The following is a 23,929-nucleotide window of genomic DNA, read 5'->3' on the forward strand; positions in this document are numbered from 1 at the left end:
TCACTTCAGGGCTTCAGGGGGGTCTTCCAAGAGAGCTTTTGTGAGGAGAACTTTCTGTGAGGGAGAAATTGAGTGTACGAGGGTTGAGGGTGAGATCTCCTCTTGTAAATTTTTTTTTTCATAATGAAGTTTGCATGCCCCGTGGAGGCGAGCCCTTTTGTGGCTGATCCACGTATTTTGATTATTTTTTATTTTATTTCTTCTTTCTTCTTGTTGCATCACGCGGTATTGAAAAGGTCTTGGGAGATGGTGTCCTGGCTGGATATCCATACAACAAGTGGTATCAGAGTGAGATGGTGCAAGGATGCAGATTGTAGCGATGGTGAGCAAGACTAAAGATGGAAAAGACAGGAACAATCAAGATGGAGATCAATAAATTTGATGGTAAGAGTAATTTCTCCTTGTGGCATGCAAGGATGAAGGACGTGCTCATCCAACAGGGGTTGATCGATGCTCTCTTGTGCCATGAGAAGCTGACCACCATGGAGGTGCAGGATTGGAAACGGCTACAGATGCAGGTGGTGAGTACCATCCGCATGTACCTAGTGGATGAGGTGGTGATTCATGTGCTGAGCGAGACTTCTCCGACGGTGCTGTGGTCGAAGTTCGAGGAGTTGTACATGGTGAAGTCTCTCATCAACACTCTTTTCCTTTGGAGGCAGTTCTACCAGCTGCAGATGACTGAGGGACAGAGCGTGCAGGAGCATCTAAGTCACTTTCAGAAGATCTTCACCGACCTCCTCAGTATTGGCGAGAATATTGAGGAGAAGATCAGAGCGCTGGTTTTGCTAACGTCGCTTCTCCCTTCGTACGAGTCCTTGGTGACTGCTCTTCTAGTGGGGAAGAGTACCATTAAGATGGACGAGGTCACCACGGCGATACTCCAGAATGAAGTTCTCAAGAGGGAGAACCTAGCTTCGAGCTCAGGTGGTGGTAGCTCAACTTTGGTGGCTTCTAGAGGAGCAGGAGGTGGTAGACGAAGCGACAGAAAATCATGACAAGGATGGTCCAAGTCCAGGAGGGACTTGAGCAAAATCAGGTGTTACCAGTGTGAGGAGTTGGGGCATCTAGTCAGAGATTGTCCTCAACTCAAAAATTGGATAGTGGCTACTCTGACGACGGCCGACAGCGATTCAGATAGAGATGTCTTGGAGATATCTGACGAGGTATCTATTTCTTTCCAACAGTGGATATTAGATTCTGCATACACCCATCATGTATGTTGTAGAGAGGAGCAGTTTGACTCCGTAGAGAATAGTGAGGGCACTGTATATCTGTCGGATGGATCGAGCTGTGTGATCAGAGATATTGGGATGGTCAGTTGGAGGATACATGATGGTGCAGTGAGGAGATTGGGGGAGGTCCGATATATACCCGATTTTAGATGGAATCTTATCTCACTTAGCAGATTAGATTCGAGAGGTTACAGGACGATAGCTGATACACGGCGATAGGATTGTGCTGGAGGGAAAGAAGGAGAGTAGAGGACATTATTACCTGATGGGGAGCCTGATGCGAGGTGGAGCTTCAGGAGCCAGTTGGAGCCCAGAGTGAGGTGGAGCTCTAGGTGGAGGTGAATCGGGCACAAGACAGGAGACTCGGAAGGACGAGAGGCGATGTCGCAAGGTGAGATTTCTATTATCGCAGGATGATGCCCTGAGCAGGTCTCAGATTAAAAGGAGCACAGTATACGACGGAGATGAGATTGAGTGGTCTGGCTCGACTCCCATGTTTGCCCATCCATGATCAGCAGGCGATTGCCCCAGAGCATGGGGGTGAGGAGATCCAAAAGCTCTTAAAGTTAGGAGGATGCCGAATATCGAGTTGAGATGGAGATTGTTAGGATTTGATATCTCAAGATTTGATCCATATTGAGCTCACAGCGAGGTTCGCGGCAAAAAATAGAGTCCAACGAGACTAAGATCATCCCAAACGGACCTCGAACGAAAAAGATACGTGCTTTTAAAGTCGGTACAAGATTTAAGGCGACGGAGGACCACCGACGGCCGACGGCGAGCCGGCGGAGCTGTGGCAGCGCGGCCGTAGGCAGTGAAGTGCGGCCCAGGCGGGGCCAAAGCATGGGGCGCGCGGCCCAGGCAGGCGTGCGAGTGCGTGGCCCAGCCCAGGCACGGGCCAACGGGGTGCGGCCCGGGCCCAGGTGCTCGGTGCGGGCGCGGCCCAGGCTCGCACGTGCGGGCTGGCCCAGGCCCAGGCACCGCTGGGGCTTGGCCTGTACCCCGATCCATCGTGGATCGGGAGGTCCATGGCGGATCGCGTGGACTGCCTGGGTATTTTTCAGGCGATTCTCGTGGTCCATGATATTATTTCATAGACCGATCACGATCGGACGGTCCAGGGAGTTCTCAATCTTGATCCAATGGCTTGGGGCTTGATTTGGCTTGGTTTAGGACTCCTAATCAACATCTATTTGAGTGTTTAAGGCCTTTAAAAGGCCTGTGCCTCATAGAGAAGCGAGGGTGGTCTGGTTTTCACTGTGTACACACCGTACGGAGCTCGTGAGGAGAGAAAGGAGCGCGCGTCGCTGAGAATGTAAGAGCAAAAGGCTCCTGGACAGCGGACGTTGGTCACTTCAGGGGTTCAGGGGGATCTTTCAAGAGAGAGAACTTTTGTGAGGAAAACTTTCTGTGAGGGAGAAATTGGGTGTACGAGGGTTGAGGGTGAGATCTCCTCTTGTAAATTTTTTTTTTCATAATGAAGTTTGCATGTCCCGTGGAGGCGAGCCCTTTTGTGGCTGATCCACGTATGTTGATTGTTTTTTGTTTTGTTTCTTCTTTCTTTCTGCTGCATCGCGCAGTACCGAAAAAATCTTGGGAGGTGGTGTCCTGACCAGACATCCATCCAATAGTAAGAAAGTATCGGCTTATGTTTAGTCTATATCTCATATGGAGTCATTGTGACTGATTAATTCAGAATTCAGTTCAGAACATAACAAGCAGTCTTAAGAGTATAACCCTAAAAAGAGACTAATAGATTTGCAAACTCCATCATGGATCGAACTATATCTAACAAAGTCAATTCCAATAAGAGAGAATCTTATTATCTTCTAGATATGTTAAAAATTCATCGGAAGGATATTCTCCTCCTTGATCTGACCGAAGAGTTTCAATGTTCTTTCGAGTTTATTTCTCTATATTATTATAAAATTGTTTGAACATTTCAAATAATCCAAATTTATAACAAACATGTTCGTAGATCTAATACATAAGTATGTATCAGATTCAGAATATCATTGGTTCGTTCATCTTTTCCAGCAAAAGATGACTTGGTCATCTTACTAAGGAGATAGGATGGACAGGTTGATAATGATTCACAATCATTGACTTTGAGAATTCTTTCCTGTTGATCCTATTCTTATTTATATGATCGAGTCTAAACTGCCAAAGGTAGGCTTCTAGGATATAATCTATTTTAGGAGTTCGATTGTTGTGTACTATACACTAATAGGCTGTGATTATTCGTAAATGTCATTTCTCAGTTGTCCACATAATTTTAACATCATTCATAATGATATCACAAAAATTATTAGACAATAGTGACAATCATTAAAATGATATTGGTAGAATTGAAAATAAGCTCGACGTTTCCTAAAATCAGGATTGGAACATGACTTCCATCTCCAATGTTCAGAAATCTCTTGCTGTTTCCAATCTTTCTACTAATCTGAAATCATTGCAATAATTTGTATGGACTTCCGATATTCAATACCCAGGTGGTAGTGTTATAGATAGAGAAATCATAAGGTGTTATCATATAAGTACCTTATCAAGCAATCCTTTGCTGATTTCTCTTCTTTAGTCTGTTCGGATCAAGAGACTCTACCAAACTAGGTTAACTTTAGATTATTTTGTCAGTTCGGACTCATTAGCCCAAGTACGATTCTTTTGCATCTTCTTTTCCTTTTCTTTCTCAAAGAATTATTGTCCCATTGAAAATATATCTTCAGAGGTACAAAAAGAACTCCTTCAACATTTGAAGGATTTTTTTTTACTGAGTATCAATGAATTTATAACTAAAATCATATTCTTTGCTGCTTTCAAAATATAATACATGGTGATACGATCATTTGGCCACTTCTGATAAGTACTTTTGATCGCATCATATGTGTTGAATGTAGGAACTTCAGGTGCTGAATCCATAATCATATGTAGGATCCATTCGTGCTTAAGAACTATTTGTAATTTTTGATACCATCTATCGAAGTTGGATCCTATAAATAAGTCACTGTCAAATAGTGAATGGAGCAACAGACATCTAGCCATAACTGAAAGGAAAAACTCAAGATCTCTATGTTTATGAATTGATTAAGCTTAAAGACTTGAACTTTAGTCTAAAGGTTCTTCCACTATTTTGATCGAATTGGTAGCCTTCACCTCCAATCTGAAAAATTATCCTAATTTCTTAGTGGGTACTAGAATCCACACAGACTGCATACAAGTCCGAAGATGGCTCGATCAACCCATATGCATCTATGGATAGGTTCTCAACCAATTATTTCTCTAAATAATTTTTAGTAATTAATTTTGCCTCAGATTTTATTTCAGTAGGCGATAGGCCTCCACTGAAAATTTCGGTTAGGTTAAATCATTAACATGAATCTACTTAGTATTTCTAACTAATGAATGATCAGGATCGAAGATAGCTTGATCAATCCAACCATCATCAGATAGTACAATAGAGTCATCATATGATAAATGATAATTTCATCATTCAGAGAGAACACCAGACGAATGGCACCTACAATATCAATCAGAAATAATGGATCCATTATCATTCATCTTAATAGAAGGCTATGATCTAATTATCTCCATAACTAGCTCATTTTATGGACCTAATAATTTAAAAGATTTAAGAATTTGTTTAGAGAAGAGATGAGAAAAGATCAACTAGTAAACTACAATCCTCCTACTGACTTCACTAAGTTATTGAATTAGATTAAGGTCATGCTGGTTGAACTGACATCTAGATCAGTCACACTGATCAACCTTAATAGCATGGATCAACTAGAATTACTTAGCGGTCGAATCAAGACATAATTCATCAAATTGACCAGATAAGTGAGATCGATGGAAGGGTCTACTAAGCTTGCCTTAGATACCATCGAAATGGCCAAATAAGCCGCTCCCAATTAAAAATCATCGATTGGAATGCCGAACTTACCTTAGATACCAATTAGTTAATTAATTTCGATTTGATCAATCTAATGATTGGGGTTCAACCACTGAGCCAGAATTAAAGTCCATTTGGTCTAATCAAAGACATGGACTTGACCATCTACAATTATTGTATTGGTTCTAGAGAAACTCTGATTTAATCTAATTCAATATTTGGTTAGATTTAATCAATTTCTCTAGTTAGTCCATCAACTTTTTGATTCTAACTTTAGGTCTAACCCAATTAAAAGGACCTGATTTGAGCTAACCCATGCCCCCATATTTTATGCAATGTCATTAGATCTTTAATTCATAATTTCAGATCTAATTGATTCTACACTTAATTCTCAATTAAGTTTCAGCATTAACATGGGTTTAGGTTTAGGTTTGAAATAATTTTAACCTTTTCATTTTGTAAATAATTTACAACAAATATTATGCAAAGATTTTGTATTTTGAAATTGGATCAACTCAATCACCATTGAGCCAGCTACACAAGGGGACTAGATCAACTCAGTTTAAAATTGGGTCAGCTCAGTAATTGTGCGAGCACATTTCAGATCTGAAAATCTTGCATAATTTTAAAATAAAATCAATCATAAACATCTTTTTAGATCATATCTAAAATTTTTTATGATTCAAGATTTTATTTTCTCATGATTAAAATAATTTTAATCATATAGATTAGATGCTTTATTTTTCATACAACTTTGTATCACATACAACAAACCTAGGGTTTCAAGATCTAGGATTTTACAGAAAAATAAATTCTTCCTTTCGTGTTCTTCTTCATGGGATCTAATCACATGGCAGCCCTACACGCCATAAGAGCACCCTATCGAATGGGAAGAGAGGGCCTTTAAACCCTTTTTGCTTCTATGACCGGATGGTCTGGTGATCAATCCAATCCAAGTACTTGCTAATCGGATCATCTAATCTAATCACATAGCATATATGCATAAATTTAGATCTAATCTAAATTACATCAGATCTGATTACAACTTTAGATCATATCTAAATCAGATTATAAATATCATATACATGACACAAAATCAGATTTTATCAAAAAACAGCACAAACTAGGATAACTTTTTCACTGTAAAAGATAAACCTTACAATAGGACAACCTTATATCAGTTTGTGTGATCCATCATTAATTAAATTCAGATCTAAATATCACATATCAGATCTAAATAAAATTAAATTTCAGATTTAATATGTATATAAATCATGTCATGATGAACTTAGGCTTTGATACCACTGTTGGTGAACGTAGGTGATTTCATGCATTTATTTTGAAACTTTTTTGAATAAATTACAGCGGAAGATAATTAGATTAATCAAATTAATCTAATATATATATGATCTAATTATTAAATCAATCTACTTTAGGATTTAAGACATGATATGTTGCATATAAAATTTAAAAAGCATTGAAGATAAAATCAGCATGCATGTATGTGAACAGTAGATCACATCTACTTCTAATCTGAGTTCAGTACTCGATACCTTTGCGCAGGTCGATGATCGCCACTGCTGAGAGACATGGTGAAGGAGATCCTTGTTGGTTGCTTACAGCCGCATACGTGTCTGGCCTCTACGAAAAATCCACTCGAAGCTCCGATCTGATCGGTCTTCTTGAGAGTGCTAGCTCATGCGAAGATCTTCTTCTTGGTTGATCTGGATCTTTTCTTCAAATCTTTGGAAGCTTTCCAGAGGTTGAAAATAGACTTCTGGAGGAGATAAAGAGGTGAAAGAAAAATGAAGAGGAAAACAAATTCTCTCTTCTCAAACCCTGAGGACCAAAATCCTAGAAATCTGATTTTTGCACACACCCCAAAAGAAGAGGACTCTCTTCTTTCATGCCATGAAACCACGCCCAAGACCCCTCTTAATGTGAAGGCCTCTCTCTCAGATCTCTTACACGCACAAGAATGAAATAAAACTTCTTTTATTTCAACGTGTAAGGAGGTGGGGTGAAGAGTCCTAGAGATCATGGACTCTTGATGTGTTGTCGCCCCTACTCAAAAATTCATGCCAAAACATGCTAAAAAAATATGGGATGCCTCTTCCCATATTTTTTCATGGTAAATCAGTTCTCCACCTGATTTTTCACAAAAAATCTTCTCAAAATGTCGCACATATAAGGAGAAAAAAATAAGTTGGCGGCAAGATTTTAGATATAATGTCAAACATGATCTATATAGTATCCTATTTCAAATCAGATTTGAACATTCCATTTAAAACCTAATCCTATCCAAATTTGAATGTGAGATAGAGAAGGGAAAGAACTCTTTGGTGTGAGAAAATCTCATGCAAAAACTATTTGTGTGTGAGGATATATAGCATCAAAGTGGGAGGCGCATGGGAGAAGAGTCCTATTCTAATAAGGACTCTTAATTTTCTTATTTGAATCTAAATCAAATCACATCTGATTTAGCTCAAATAAAATATATAAAATCTAATGTAATTAGATTCATAAATCTTTAATCAAATTTTAATCAAATTAAGAATTGATTGAACCAAAGTCCTGATCAAATCAAGGACAATTCTCCTTTAGCGACCCTTAGCGATTAGGTCATCTCATAACCTAATCAGGTCAAACCTAATTGAATCTAATTCAATTAGATTTTATTTAATCTTTTTTGCCAATCAAATTGATCTAATCAGCAATCTAATTGTTAATTAATCCTCCATTAATTCACTAATACTTGGTGAATTAATTTATTGTAATTTTTGCATAAGATTAACTATCTATCGAATTGATGATTAAGCCCTTGAATGATTCTCAATCGTTGATCAGCCACATGATCAGTCAGAAACTTCTTTTGAGTGTGACCCCATAGGTTCGAACCTAAGCCGGTAGCACAAGAACAACTTTCTGAACCAATCGATGTAACCATTTAGCAATGATGACCCGATGTCCAGGTAGGTCGAATGAAGGCGAAGCAATATTTAAGAATCTATTGGCGTATGACTACCATATAATTCATCCCTTTGACCCTAATGCTCGAGGATAATCTAGGATTTAACTGTCAATCCTAGATAAGTCATCCACATTGTATTTCAATCTTTTTCAAATCCATCACATGAATTATCCGGGTCCAGATTTTGCTAAATTGAAATATATTGATACATTAACTCCTACTAATTTGGAGGGGTTAATCCCATCTTGACTTATGCACTGACTTGACAAGTACTTGACTGCATCCAGAAATCTTCCGTCACTGAATTAAAAACTCAGTTAGTCCGGCACCAAAGTACAGTGAGTTGCTTGCAAGTCACCGTGGTGATCTAAGGTCGGAGAGATATTTATACCCATATCCTTCACAAGCTCCCTTTGATAGCAGAGTGCTTCGCAGTTGGTCACATTCAGTGACGATGTACTCCTACATTTCACCTGCATGCCATACTAGTGTCTCCACACCATTTTGTTACGAGGACAACCAATGCATATGGCACACAATGACCTACACTTGATATCGCTATCGTCCTAGTAATAGCGTGTCGTTTGATCGCGAACCAATTTAAGGACTACGCGATAAATCCTTCTTTATCAATCAAAGTAGTCCCAAAAACTTCATCACAATATAGGAGTTCGTTAGAAGATGTAATCTTGTGATGAAAAAGGCAAAATAATTTTTATTATTGATCAATTCATATACATTTATAATTAGCACAATCGTCAAACGATTGGTTTTAGAACACATTTTCCAACATCATCAATCTATGAGATAGAGTTAATCCTTGTGGGAATATGCTTTTCATGATGGAGCTATAGTTACTAAGAGTGCAAGGCCACAAATAATGTCAAAGGCTCTTGACCTTCAGTGGGTTGCTAAAATATAGGTGGTGCAAATTGTTGATGCATTCTCTTTTTTCTTGAGGTTTTTTGAGTTTTTCTTCTCTATTTTTAGTTTAATATAAAACCTTCAAACTATTATAGTTCTTTCATGAAGTGCACAATCTTTATGGTTCAAATGCAATAAAAGAACAAGTTTTCTACAAATTACAAACATGGGATTTCACTTCTCCCTCAGAACCTATTATAATGTAAACTGATCGTAGTTTCACTTATCTGCTCAGTCAACCATTAACTTCTCTGTCAAATTCTACTTAGGGTGCCAAACACCATAGTTTGTGAGACATTTCAAGTTCTTTCAAACTTCCATCAAGCTGAAGTTTAGCCTTTAGTATCATAAATATTGTTAAACCTAAATCTTTTCTGAGAAATTTTTTCTTAAACCCAAATCATTCTTGCACTTGTTCCCCTCTGGATCAACTTTTGGTAATTAGAGCTTCATCACCTGTTCTTTTTCTTCAGAGTCTTTTTTTTTTATTTATTTTTTTAACATATTATGCCTAGGATTGCCACTGTTAAACCTTACCTTGTCCTTATTTGTAGACCCAAATAAAGTTATATGTACTTGCAAAATGGTCCTTGGTTTAAGATTCTGTCTGCAGAACCCAGAGAAAGGCATTACTATTGGTGTTAGACTATTAGTGGGTATTGTTGACTTCTTTTAACCAAAATATCCCCCATATTGCTTATGAGGCATGGGATCTTTTTTGTTGTCTGCTTCTACTTCAGTTCCAGATCTCTTCTCCATTAGAAAGCATTAGGGCTTCTTCCCTCTTGCTTGCTACTTTTATTTTCCCTTCTTCCTCTTTATTAGCACTTCTTTACTTTTCTTGCAATGGAAGTCTTGATTTTTAGAGCACTTGCATCACATATTGTAGACAAGGGGGTAAGGGTTTTCACATTTCAAAGGCAAATTGCCCGTGTTTGTAATTAAGAGTTATGTACCCCAAAAAAAAAGAACTTATAGTTGCTCTCAGCTGGCCACATGAAGCAATGGCTTCTGGATGGGCATTCCCAGTTTCTATTAACTATGCAAATAGTTTGCAATTGGGTTTCAATTGCAAACGCTTTTCCTTAGTCTTCATAAACTTTTCCTGTATGGGCATTCTTTTCCTTTTCTTTAGACATGTTATATGCTAAATCAGAGCCATGCTCAACTATTAGTTTTAGGAGTTAAGCACCAGGGCCTACCTGACAATTTGGGTGTGGCTAAAGACAACTGATTGCAATACACTGCAAATAATCAGGCTGGAATGTACATGGATAATGTAGCCTATCTGGGTTGAAATTGCTTAATTTTTTAAGGCTTCTGATTCATGGGTTCACTGGCTATTACTTTGTTCAATTCCTTAGGATTTTTATTACTATTAGGACTAAAACATGTTTAAATTTCAGTACTTGCTTACACAAGCCCACATTTTGGTCGCCTAAGATTGGTTGCTAGTGGAGCTTAACACCAAAGATGTGGCCAAGGTGTTGGCTGCAGCAGCAGTGGTCCATTAGAAGATGCAACCGATGGGAAAGTAACTAATGATCCAAGTAAGCTTTTTTGTTTCACTAAAGTAGTGGACACTGGTTGAAAGTAACCAGAGGTACAATCATGTTCTCGTACTCTGGTTAACATAACCAGGATCCATGGTTCAAAGAGGAGAGGACAGGCTAACAGGAGGGGCTTCTTTGAAATAAATATAACTTGGATTTGCAAATAGGGATAAGGGAAGGTCTAATATGCAATAATGACAACACCCTCAGTCTGCATGGTATGCTTCTTGTTTTATCAGCAGACCGCTTGAGTCCTTTGCAGGATGAGAGATAAAAACCTAAAACGTTACTTTTCCTCCTCTCCTCCACTGTACATTTCTGTTTTCTATAATTTTGCTGACTTCTCTATTTATTGAAGTCCTTGAGATCGTGTTGTTTCAAGCATTAGCTATGTTGATCTTGCCATGGCTCACTACTTGTTTTTCTGGAGGATCTGATTGTTATATGATTTTATTTTACTAACTCTGATTTATTAAAGCTGGTAGCACCATTTTCCAAAACCAATCTCTTCTTTCCTGCTAGGAATGATCCAACTATACATCATAACTAATAATAAGTATAAAAAATTTAATCTTGATGCAGAAAAAACATACCTCCAGTCATTATTGTTTAAGCCTAAAGACGAATCAAAGATGAACATTGCGAGAAAATCGGAAGATGGGTCATATAGATGAATCTGCTTCATTCCAATCTGTAAAAGAACATTGTAAAAGAGTTCTTCCAGTCTATGCCTAGAGAATCTCAATGCCTATTTCCGATAGAGAGTCATAGGCCGTAGTTATAGGCTAGACCAAGGACTCTTTTAGATTAACATAAATTTCTGTCCATTAAGGAATCATAATCGTAGTGGAGTCCTTAATTTGATCATAATCCAACTCTATCTCAAAAGAGTTTTAATTATTTATTATCACCTTAATTATCTTGAATTATCTTTAATGATTAGGTCATATGTGGGTCATGTCAAGTCTTTAATATTGGGACAAGCACAACATTCTCCCATTTGGCCCACGTGTTACAATCAAGATACTGAATAGGTGATAAGCAAAACTGTAGTATGGCTATACACCAACTCCAGTCAAAAACTCTCATTTAAATAAAAAATTTCAATACATGAATCATGGCGGTTATATTCTTTAAATTGAATACTTTCTTCCATGTATCACAATGTATGAAATTTTTTATTTAAGCACTTTATACTTTTCTTTATGAATAACTTTCTATAAGTTATTCAGAGTCTAACTTTATGATATGAACTTTATATGTACAAAACAAAAACCATATCCTTTATTTCTAAGAATGTCATATATATTTATACAAGAAGCAAATCAAACAAGAATTGAACTAATGATTCCCATACAATTCACATGATTTTTAAATTGTTTGGCTGATAATCCTTTAGTCATGGGGTCTGTAATCATTAATTCAGTACTGGTAAGCTAGATATCCATTTCATGCTTCTTGACATGATCTTTAACAGCCAGATACTTTATATCGATGTGCTTGCTGTGACTTTCGCTTTTATCATTCTTAGAAAAGAAAACTGCAGTAGAGTTATCATAATAAATCTTTATTGACCTTGCAATATAATCGACAACTCTCAAACCAGAAATGAGATTCCTCATCCATATTGCCTGTGAAGTAGCTTTATAACATGCAACAAACTCTGCCTCTATGGTAGATGAAGCAACTATAGATTGCTTATTACTTCTCTAAAATACATCATTTTCAATAAGAAGAAAAATATATTCTAAAGTAGACTTTTTTGTATTCACACATCCACCAAAATCTGAATCCGAATAACCAACCACCTCCAAGTGATTAGTGTATTTGTAGGTAAGCATATAATGCTTTGTTCCTTGTAGATATAGCATAACTTTACAACTTTCCAATGATTAAGGCTAGAATTGCTTTGGTATCTACCTAAAATTCCTACTGTATATGCAATATTAGGTCTCGTATAGACCTGTGCATACATCAAGCTTCCCACTACAGATGTATATAGGATATTCTTCATCTGCTCCTTTTCTAATTCATTTTGTGGACATTGGTTCTGACTGAATTTGTCACCTTTCATAATCAGTGCAACTGTTGGAATACAATCTAACATTTTAAATCTTTCCAAAATCTTTTCGATATAGGCCCTTTGAGATAAATCTAAAATCTTTCATGATTTGTCTCTATGAATCTTTATGCCAATGACATAACAAGCTTCACCCATATCCTTCATCTCAAAGTTTTGAGAAAGAAATAGTTTTGTCTCCTTTAGTAAATCCAAATCACTGCTTGCAAGTAATATATCATCTACATATAGAATTAGATATATGTATTTACTCCCACTAATCTTAAGATGTATATGTTGATCCACGATGTTCTCTGTAAAGCTAAAAGAGCTAATAACATCATGAAATTTCATATATCATTAGTGGGAGGCCTGTTTCAGTTCGTATATGGACTTCTTTAACTTGCAGACAAGATGACTATCTTTATTTGTATAGAACCTTTAGGCTGAGTCATATACACTGTCTCATTTAGATTTTCATTCAGAAATATCATTTTTACATCCATTTGTTGTAACTCTAAATCAAAATAAGCTACTAAAGTTATGACTATTCTCAATGAATCTTTCTTTGAAATTAGAGAGAAGGTTTCATGATAATCAATGTTTTCCTTTTAAGTAAAATCCTTAGCTACAAGTCTAATTTTATATCATTCAATATTACCTGAGGAGTCTCTTTTGGTCTTATAGACCTATTTATAGCCAATGGCTGAAGCACCTTTAGCTAATTCAATGAGATCTCAGGTTTGATTTTTAGCCATAGATTCCGTCTCATCTTTCATTGCATTGTACTAGTACGTAGATTTGTTTCCACTCATGGCTTGTGAAAATGATTTAGGATCATTATCAGGCCTAACATCAAAGTCAGATTTCTATAGGTAGACAATATAATCACTAGGAATTGCAGACCTTTTTTTCTCTTGAAGATCTTCTTAATTCTACATCTGTATTTTGAGTATCCTTAATAGTAAGCTCAATATGAACTTGTTCTTCATGGAGTGGTTGTTCTTGAATTGGTTGTTCGTGATCTTGTGGATCTACTTGAATAACAATCAATTCTATATCTTTTGTAGGTTGGTCAATTTAATTTTTTATTTCCTCAAATTCATCCTTACGAGGAAAATCACTCCCACTAAGTTCATAATCTTCAAAAAATTTAGCATTCTTAGATTTAACTATTTTGAGTATATGGTTAGGGCAATAAAATCTATATCCATTGGAGTTTTTTTTTTGGGTAAGATATATCCATTAGAGTTTACTGCATAGCCAATAAACTAGCCACTAACTGTTTTGGAATCCAATTTTTTTAAGTGTGGATTATAAATCCTCACCTCAGCTGGACATCCCCATACGTGTAAGTGACTTAAACTCGGTTTCCATCCTTTCTATAACTTAAAAGGAGTTTTAGGTACAGCCTTCAATAAAATACTGTTTAAGACATGCACTGCAGTCTTTAATGCTTCACTCTAAAGAGATAAAAGAAGATTAGAGTTACTTATCATATTTCTTACTATGTCCATCAGTGTACGGTTTTGTGTTCTACCACATCATTTTGTTATAGTGTTTCAGGCATTGTGTATTAGGCAATAATATCCTCTTCTTCAAGGAACTTACCAAATGGGCCCATAGACTAACCCCTTTTAGTGTACTTTCCATAGTACTCACCATCTCTGTTAGATTTTATGATCTTTATTTTCTTATCTGGTTGTTTCTCTATTTCTGTTTTTGTAAATCTTAAAGGCATCTAGTGCTTCACCTTTTTCAAAGAGAAGATAGAGATACATATATCTGGTATGGTCATCAATGAACGAGATAAAATATCTCTGACCATTAAAACAGAGAGTAGAAAATGGTCTACAGATATCAGTATGTATGATTTCAAAAATATTAGAACTCCTTTTGGCACTTTTAGAGGACTTGTTAGTTTGCTTTCCCTTTATGCAATTCAAATAAATACTAAAGTCAGTAAAATCAATATCTTTTAAAATACCATCATTTACCAACCTCTTTATTCTCTCTAAAAAGATATGAGCTAATCTTTTGTGTTATAAACTTAAAGAGTTCTCTTTAATAATGTTCCTCTTTATGCTAATATTATCACCATGCATAGATGATTACTTTCAAAATTCAGATTCAAATCTAATTTATATAAATCATCCATCAGAAAATTAGTACCAATGACACTTTTAATCCAAAAAAGTTCAACTACAGAATTTTCAAAATGCAAACCATAAATAATATCTGTTAACTTGGAAACAAAAACTAAATTCCTAGAGAAACTAGGAACATAAAAAGTGTTTTCAAGATCCAAAACAAAATCAAAATTCAAAATTAATCTCAAGGTTCCCATAGCTTCTACACGTGAACGTATCCGATTGCCTGAATAGATATTTTGTTCACTTCCTTTCGGATCCCTTAGATTGAGAAAGCCGTGCATGTTATTGACAATGTAAATTATAGTACCAGAATCAATTTATCAAGTATTATTAGGAACATCAATAGAAAAAGATTTATGACATACTAGAGATATAAAAGAACCTTTCTTTTCGAGCTATTTCTTATACTTTATGCAGTCCTTCTTTATGTGTCCCTTTTTCTTGCAAAAGAAGCATGCATCTTTATTGCCATGGCGCTTTATTGGTACTGCAACATTCCTTTTTTTAGGAGCACATTTTCTCTTTTTTTTCTTTACCATGAGTAGCAAGAACTTTCATGTTTTACATCCAGCTTCTCTTGTTTTAATCTTTTTTCCTCTTGAACACACATGGTTAAAAGTTCATTAATAGATCATTTTTCCTTATGTGTGTTATAGAAAGTCTTGAAATGGCCATATTCTGTAGGTGGAGAATTCAAAATGAAGTGGACTAGAAAAATATCAGAAATCTCAACTTCCAAAGATTTGAGTTGAGCAGCAATATCTCTCATCTTCATGATATAGTAACGTACACCTTTAATACTGTCAAACCTCATGCCTGAAAGCTTTTTCATTAGGGTACTGGCCAATGTCTTTTCAGAACTTTCAAATTGGTCTTCAATAGCCTTCATAAAATTTTTGACCTTATCATATTGAGGGATTGATCCTCTAATAATTTTAGGCACCTGAAACTTGATGAGCATTAAACTCAAGTGATTAGATCGCTCCTATTTCTCATATGCCAAAATCTATTGTGGTAAACTTGAATCCATGGGAATAGGTGGTTCATCCACATGAAGCACCAGATCAAGGTCCTTATCCCCAAGAGTGTAAAGGACACTATATTTTTAGTTAGAAAAATTATCATCACTCAACATTGAAATAAGAGCAGCATCATTAATATATGTTGTAGGATTAGCTGCAATAATCAACAAGTATAGTAAATTTTAGTGCTATGAAGCATAAACCATAATTTGAAATAATCAATATTAATTTTAGTAGTAAATTCTAACATTCCTATGGATAGAGGTGCATTATGTATAAAATTTACTAGTACTTTATTAATAAGACCAGCAACATAGATATTTTAAGATAATAAATTTTTGTATATGTGGGCCTAGAAAAAATCTATCCTTAATATCTAGATTACCATCTTATTCCAATTAGATCATAAAAATAACTACTCTCTATGAATAAAGTTAATTATCTCTTTGATTTAATTGTAATTTTATTCGCATACCATTAAACTTTAATTTACAGTGTTTATGTGATTTTTACCATATCCAGGATGCTGTGGCTACTTCTGAACGCAATAAATCCGCTACTTTATGTGGTTTTTACTATATCTAGGATGCTGTGGCTACTCTTGAACATAATAAACCCACTAAGTTTAATATGACATTGAATAATCTAAATAACCATATAAAACTTTATTATGATTTTCATCTTTATCATGATCACAAAATTTTTAGCAAATAAATAATAATCTAAAGACTTTTATGTGATCAATATAAATTGCAAAATACAATTTAACAGAACCTTTATGCAATAAAGTTTATTACATAGACTAAATAATAATCCAAGGTGTCTTTATGTAATAAACTCTATGACTGGGATCAATATGTAACTTTAGGACCTTTATGGAATTAGCTGCTTTATCAAGGACTAAATTGCAAAAATTCCTAAACATGTTTGATTGAGTCAATTAGAAAGACCTTTTATCGAATATAGACTTTATAAGGGCTTAAATGCAAAATCCTATGTTTAGTAAATGGGTTCATGTCGGGTTTCGTGTTTCAGGTTGGGACTCAAAAACCCGAACCCATTAGCCCAAATCCCCTTCCTCCGTCTCCCCGTTTCCCCATCTAACTGTCACCGTTTGTCCTAAATGGGTTGGGAGCCCCAAATCCCCTTCCGGCGGAGAACTTTCGTAAACCCCATCAGCCTATCATCGGCTAACCTATACCACCAACGGTCGGCCTAAGACTGCCGTTCGATCGTCGGTGAGCCAGCAATCGAAAGGAAGATCGATGGGAGTTGGGGAAACAAGGGGCACAGGCCCGCATTATTCTCCCTTAAAATTCCATGCCGGCGGCCATCGGAAGACCAAATTGGCAGACCGCCAGACTCTCTATAAGGTCGGCCACCTCTTTATGTAGGCGATTGGGAGGAAAAGTCGCTCGATTTCTGAGATCCAGTGCAATCGTCTTCAACCTCCATCTAGCAATTTTTTACGATGGGCGATCATCAGAAAATGGGTAACCAGCATGGTGGCTTGGAGGAGAAGTTTGCCGGCCAAGCGTGGCCGCTGGACATAGGCTGGAGGTCCGATCGGCCACCATGATGGAGGGTAGAGAAGGTCACGGCCTTCTTCTTCCTTCTATTTATTTATTTATTCAAAAATAATTTAGCCCTAAAATAAATCACACATGTTTCAAAAATAAATAAATAAATCATAAATCTTTTATAAAATCCAAAAATATGATCTAGATGTCGAGGCTTCAAGATTCACCCTTAGCCTGGAAGAAGTAAAGAAGATCATTTTCTTCTTGATTGTATTCAGAAATAATAATCATAAAATTTCTAATATGCCAAAAAATAAATAGAAACATCGTATATACAAATTTTCCGTATAGCCACAGGATCAATAAGGCTAAACAAAACAGCACAGAGGGTGGCTCTGATATCATTGAATATAAGAAATTTATAGATGAATCTATTTCGCTCTGATTTTGCAAAAGAACACAGTAAAAGAGTTCTTTCAGTCTATGCCTAGAGAAGGATTGCAATGCCTATTTTCAACGGAAAGTCATAGGCTGTATTTATAGGCCAGACCAAGGATTTTTTTAGATTAACACAAATTTCTGTTCATCAAGGTTTCATAACCGTAGTGGATTTCTTAATTTGAACAGAGTCCAACTTTATCTCAAAAGAGTTTTAATTATTTATTATCACTTTAATTATTTTGAATTATTTTTAATGATTAGGTCGCATGTGGACCACATCAAGTCTCTAATATTGGGATGAGCACAACAATGAGAGCATTTTTAATCAATTGTCATGTTTTTCTTTTCCCACCTTAAGCTGATTTGTTTTTGTTGATTGAGAAGAGAACCTATTTGCTGAATCATTTACAAATAGCTATCTATGGTGGACAATGGAACCAATTTACATCTACCGGGTTAAAGAACCTATGTCAACTATTGAACATAAGATTCTTAGACCGTCACTACCCAAGAAGCAGTCATGCCAGGCAAGCTAGCCAATTAATATGGCAACCAAAAATTATATATTCCTAGATCTTACAGAAGTTTGTAAGAAGTAAACCAACTCAGTTTTTTCATTAGAAAGCAGCATGGGGTAGATTGGTAACAAACAAATAGTCAGTGAACTTAAACCGGAACTCTGATCAGCTGTAATACATTGGAATTTAGACATCAAGTATAAATCACACATTTTTTCCAATATCAGACATGCAGTGAACATGGGAAACGCTGGTAGATGAAGGAGAAGGAGGGTCTCTTGGGTTCCCAGCTTAAGCAGGGAGACAGTGGAGAGGTTGATAGAAAGAAGAACAAGCATCTGCTGGACTGTAATGGGCTACAAAATATGGGCAACTTAGCTACACAGAAACAGACATAGCCGTGAAGATCTGATAGGTCATAAAGTGAATGGTTACTGTAATAAAAGGCCAAATCAGAAAGGAAGCTGTCCATGGAAGAGGATTACGTCAAAATTTAATATGGATGCTTATTACAGAGGAAAATAAGAGCAGGTTGATTTCAGCTATATTACAACCACAGGGGCAATATTCTGCAGGCAGCTCCACAAAATGATAGGTCCACAGAAGTTTTGGGGGTATAGAATCAAGCTATGTGAAGGGCTGAAATGTGTTGAGTCTCGTGTTAGAAAATACGGTAGCATACAAGATTAAAAATTAAAATGTAGCAGAATAAAATCAGATTAATTCATGCATGCAGGCATGAGACCTCATAGTTAAGATTAAGATTAAATAAAATAGATAGGAAGATTTGATCTCTACCTTGCATGGGTAGATCTTCACCACGATTCGATGATCTATGGATGTTTTAAAAGATCTTCTGAAGCCGCACATGCATCCGGCCTCTACAGGTAACTACACGAGGTTGATCTAATCAGAAGATCCTGATCTCACCAAAGTGCTAGTTCTCTTACCGAGATTGCTTTTTGGATGATGAATATTTTTCTCCTTTTTCTCTTCTCAAGAGAATATCTGATAACTAGAGGAGGAAGAGGAGGAAGAGGACAGGAGAGGAGATGGGTGTCGAACTCTTGGACATGGGCTTGTGGAAGGATGAAGGTTGGGGGATTGTCCAACTCATGAACATAACATGGAAGAAGAGAGGCTTTTGAACGTCCAACTCTTGGACATCTCTTGTAAGAAAGAAAAGAGGCTTGCTATGAAGTAGCACCTCATCTATTCTCTTCTTATTTTAGCGCCTATTTTTCTCATGCCCACACTCTTTCATGCCATTCCATAACTAACTCTCTCTTATCTGATCATTGGATGCATCAAAACTTATCTCCCTTTTTAAATCCCATGCCTAGGTCTTCTCTTGATAAGAGTCTCGGGGCAATGGGACTCTTGAGTCCCGCCCCAATTCTTCTTAGTGCCATCTCATCCCATGCCAAAAGGGAAATATAATTCACGATAAAACATGGTTTAGGCATCCTCTCTTAAGAGATCGGATGAGGCGCTAAACCTTTTTAAGCGTGGTCTCTCGTGGGGCGTCATCTGGTCTTGGACCAAGTCAAACACTTGGTCCAAGTCCAATTGGATTTGGGTTTCTATATGAGGTCTAATCTCAAATCAAAAAGGAAATCCTTTTTCCTCAAGGATTTAACCAAGTCAAATCTTTTCATTCAGTCCAATCCTTTTAGACTTATGAAACTTAATTAGACTCGAACTCAGACCAAGTCCAATCAAATTAAATCCTATTCTAATTTGGCTATGACTCAACCCTTATTATTTAATCAAATCAAATAACATAATAATAATTATAAATTAGTCCTCTTTTAACTCACTAATTTTTAGCAAATTTTTTTCTGTAATTTTTACAAATCAATCCAATCATCAATTATATTGAAAATCGAATCCTACTGCGATTTGAAATTGCAATTCAACTATTTGATCAGTTAGAACGTCTTATGTGTGTGACCCCATAGGTTATATTCTGTTTGGTAGTGAGATATATTGTGATCTCTATCACTAATATCAATGAATCTTCTTTCGATGAATTGGAATAATTCTAACTTACCAATGAGAATTATTGACCATCAAAATAATTTTTGTTGGTCTCACAATCCATCAGTGATGCTTAACAGCATGTAGTGGCAATATAGCAGAATGAAAAGAATGAATCTCATAGGTGTAGTTACCGTATGATACAGTTCTTATATTGTAAGTCTCGATAAAATGAAGGTTATAAAAAATTTTTCTGATAAGTATACTAATTAGAACATAGAAGCACTAAATCCCTTATTAATTGATCCATATTATGAAGAATTTGATACTTCTTATCCTCTTTTGTAGGAAATTAAGAGATTGTGTTAATCAAGACTCAAATTGGTTCAAACCTAAAGCAAAATTCAAAAATCAAGAGGCTAAGAGCAACCAATTGAAGGGCTAAGCAAATAAGGAAGTAATCCAAGGGCTAAGAAGCAATGCTCTACTCAACGGTCAAGATTTATGATGTTACCTCATGAAAACTCTACAGATTGGGTGCTACACCAAGATCTAAGGGATAAGAAGCAAGTTTTCTTGATCCAAGGGCTATCATTCAAGACACCAACTCATGACGCCCTATCCTTTTCTCTCCATTCATGCCTCCCATCATTTTAGCGCCCTTTCCTCTTTATTTTAGCGCTATCTCTGATTCATACAACAAACTCTTCACGGCCCAACTAACCCATGCCCATCTCCTCTCTTATTTTTAGCATGCCCTTTCTCCTTAATCCACAAACTAAGTGCGCCATCTCTTCTTAATGTCCCTTCTTTCTCTCCTTTCCACCGCCCCTTACTCTTTAGATTAAATCTTCACCCTTCATTGTTTAAGAGCTTCACAAGTCCACTTAAGAAATCCTAGCCCCCAATTCTTGTTCTCATCCTTCATCTATTAATCCCACATTGCTTAACCAATTAAACTTCATACCTCCTAGCACCTATAAATAAGTCCCAATGCTTCAACCTAGAAGAATCATCCAATCCCTCTCCACATCTCAAAAAACTATCGCCCTAGCCTCTCATCCCTCTCTTTCTCCAATCTCCAATCTTTCTTCCACTTGTTCATAGCTTTTACTTTAGCATTTCAGCGAGGAGAATGAAGGGAGCAACAACGTGCCAGGTCCCAACTATAAGCGGCTAGATCCATCATCTTCGGAGAAGTAAAGGAAGTTCTCTATATCATATTTATACTTATTGCTTATATTTCTTTGTACTTTTGATTAATGCAATAAAAGAATTTGCTCTTCTATTTCCTATCTTATGAGTTTTGTGTTTTAATTGTTCTACAGTCAAGTCTTCAATAACTTATATCCTCATAGAGATGGATCATGATCTTAGAAGGATATGATCCGTGCTCAAATAGGGTATGTTGTGTGAAAAACTTGATCATAGATATATCTTTTAATTTGGGATGTTCTGTTCTTACATGTATAAGTTTTGAATAGCTTATGTCTAGTAGAGATGGTTTGTGATCAAGGGATACAGTTCATGCTCAGCAAGATAGGTTATGTCGAGAATATGATGAAAGATTCAGCCATTAAATATCCCTAAGGCTTGCATGCTATTAGTGGTCCAATTGCATTTATCAAAATAGTAATCTGATGATTAGAGGATGGATTCAAAAACTCGAGATAGTCTCTCTCCTTGATTATCTTAAAAATTTATCTTTAGTTATATTTACTTCTATAATTTTTTTTAAAGTTCTATAAAACCTACTGTCTTGCTATTGTTTTAGAAATCCAAATTTATTAATTATTTTTAAAAATTGAATATAACTTGGTCCAAAGATCCTTGAGGATTCAACATCCGACTCAACCTATGCTACTCAGTAGTTGAATCGGAGTTAATATTTATCTTTGATTGTGATAACACTGCGTGATCAAATTTTTGGCACTATTGTCAGAGACCATTGGCACGGTTGTTTCAACACATAAAAAAATATAAAAATATTTTTATTTGGACAACTTAGTTGTTGCATATCTTTTTCATAATTCACTTTAAGGGCACTAACCCATAAACAAGATAAGATGGAGATTTCATTACCCTTCCTTGGCCCAAAACTATCTTCTTTCATATTGCCTAAACCCAATCCTTTACTAAAAGCAACTAGACGCTAATCCTAGAGACACTCGAGCTTAATAGGACAAGAGAGTCTAAGGGTTAGATTGAGTTCTAACTAGTTAATCGATCGATGTCTAGGCAAGTGGTTCAGAGATCTCAATCCCAAAGAAAGATGGTTATCTAATTAAGTCTATTGTGAAAGTATGGAGAGCCTCTCATCGATCTTACACTTAGTCGATTTGGTTAGTCAATTCTGAACTTACTCAAAAGGCTAACTTGAAAGTTAGAAGCTATCTAGACATAGGGTGAACCTTAATTTGGAGTGTTTTTTGTGCAACTTGTCTGCTAACATATTTATATAAAAATAATAAAAAAAATCTTCTCATCTATCTCCTAAATCTAGGATCCTCTAAGTTTCTCATCTTTAAAATTCTTCTTTTTTTTTTCATATATATGTTCTAAAAAAAAGAGATATACATAGAATAAGATTTTATCGAAATTGAAATTCTTGGTTGTATGCTTGGTCATAGATCACTGTGACCAGAACTACACCCCTTAGATCTTGAGATTGAGAGAACCATAAGAGCAATTCGTGCTAGGATCATGGTTGCACCCAATGAAGCTGACCCACCACGCCAATTGAAGGAGTACTTCACTCCATTATATACCTATTCTCCATGTATCCAAGTGTCTCCTATCAAGGCCGTTCAGTATGAGATTAGGTTAAGCATCATCTAAATGTTATCATCTTTTTATGGACTAAATAATGAAGACCCCCACAAACATCTCGATGAATTTTTTGAGATTTGCTCCATGGTCAAGATACAGCATTTCTGTAATGATGCCCTTAGGTTAAAATTGTTTCCATTTTCCCTTAAGGACAAGGCCAAATATTGGTTAAACTCATTAGATTCAGTAACTATTTCGATCTGGGACCAACTTCAGAGTGAGTTTCTCAAGAAGTACTTTCCCATTAGAAAAACGAACCAAATCAGAAAAGCCATTATCAGTTTTTCCCAAATGGATGGGGAGATATTTCATGAGACTTGGGAGAGACTCAAAGATCTCATCTGCAAGTGTCCACGTCATGCTATACCCAAATGGCAACTAATCCAGTGCTTCTATGATGGACCATCGGAGAAGCACCAACAAATGGTTGATGCCTTCTACGGTGGGATATTTATGCTCAAAAGCGAGCATGAGACATGACAGCTGTTCGAAATCCTTAGTGAGAACTTCCTACATCACATGTTTACCACTTACAGAGACACTCATATCTAGACCAAAACAAGGTGGAATTTACGAGGTAAGCAATTTCGTAGACATCCACAGTAAGGTGGATGAACTATCATAGAAACTCAATCGACTACTACGGGTCGGGCACATCTCTACCCCATCCACACGTATGCAACATGTTTGTTCCATATGTTCCAGTCCCATCCGTTCAATAAGCGAATAACTGACTGTATCCTAATTCCCTGAGTTTGTATAGGAACAAGTCCATCAAGCTCAAAATCAAACCAATTATCATCTAGGACAATCCGTTCTCCAACACTTATAA

At 36.3% G+C, this 23,929-nt stretch overlaps 1 non-coding gene across 1 annotated transcript; it reads right to left on the reverse strand.

Annotated features, from left to right (window-relative positions):
- Window positions 1-23,356: 23,356 nt before the first annotated feature.
- LOC114914256 (small nucleolar RNA R71) lies at window positions 23,357-23,462 on the reverse strand. Its single transcript, XR_003801043.1, has one exon. It is a non-coding gene; the product is annotated as a small nucleolar RNA R71 (small nucleolar RNA).
- Window positions 23,463-23,929: the final 467 nt, after the last annotated feature.

The sequence above is a fragment of the Elaeis guineensis genome, chromosome 5 (genome assembly GCF_000442705.2).
Source record: "Elaeis guineensis isolate ETL-2024a chromosome 5, EG11, whole genome shotgun sequence".
NCBI lineage: Eukaryota > Viridiplantae > Streptophyta > Magnoliopsida > Arecales > Arecaceae > Elaeis > Elaeis guineensis.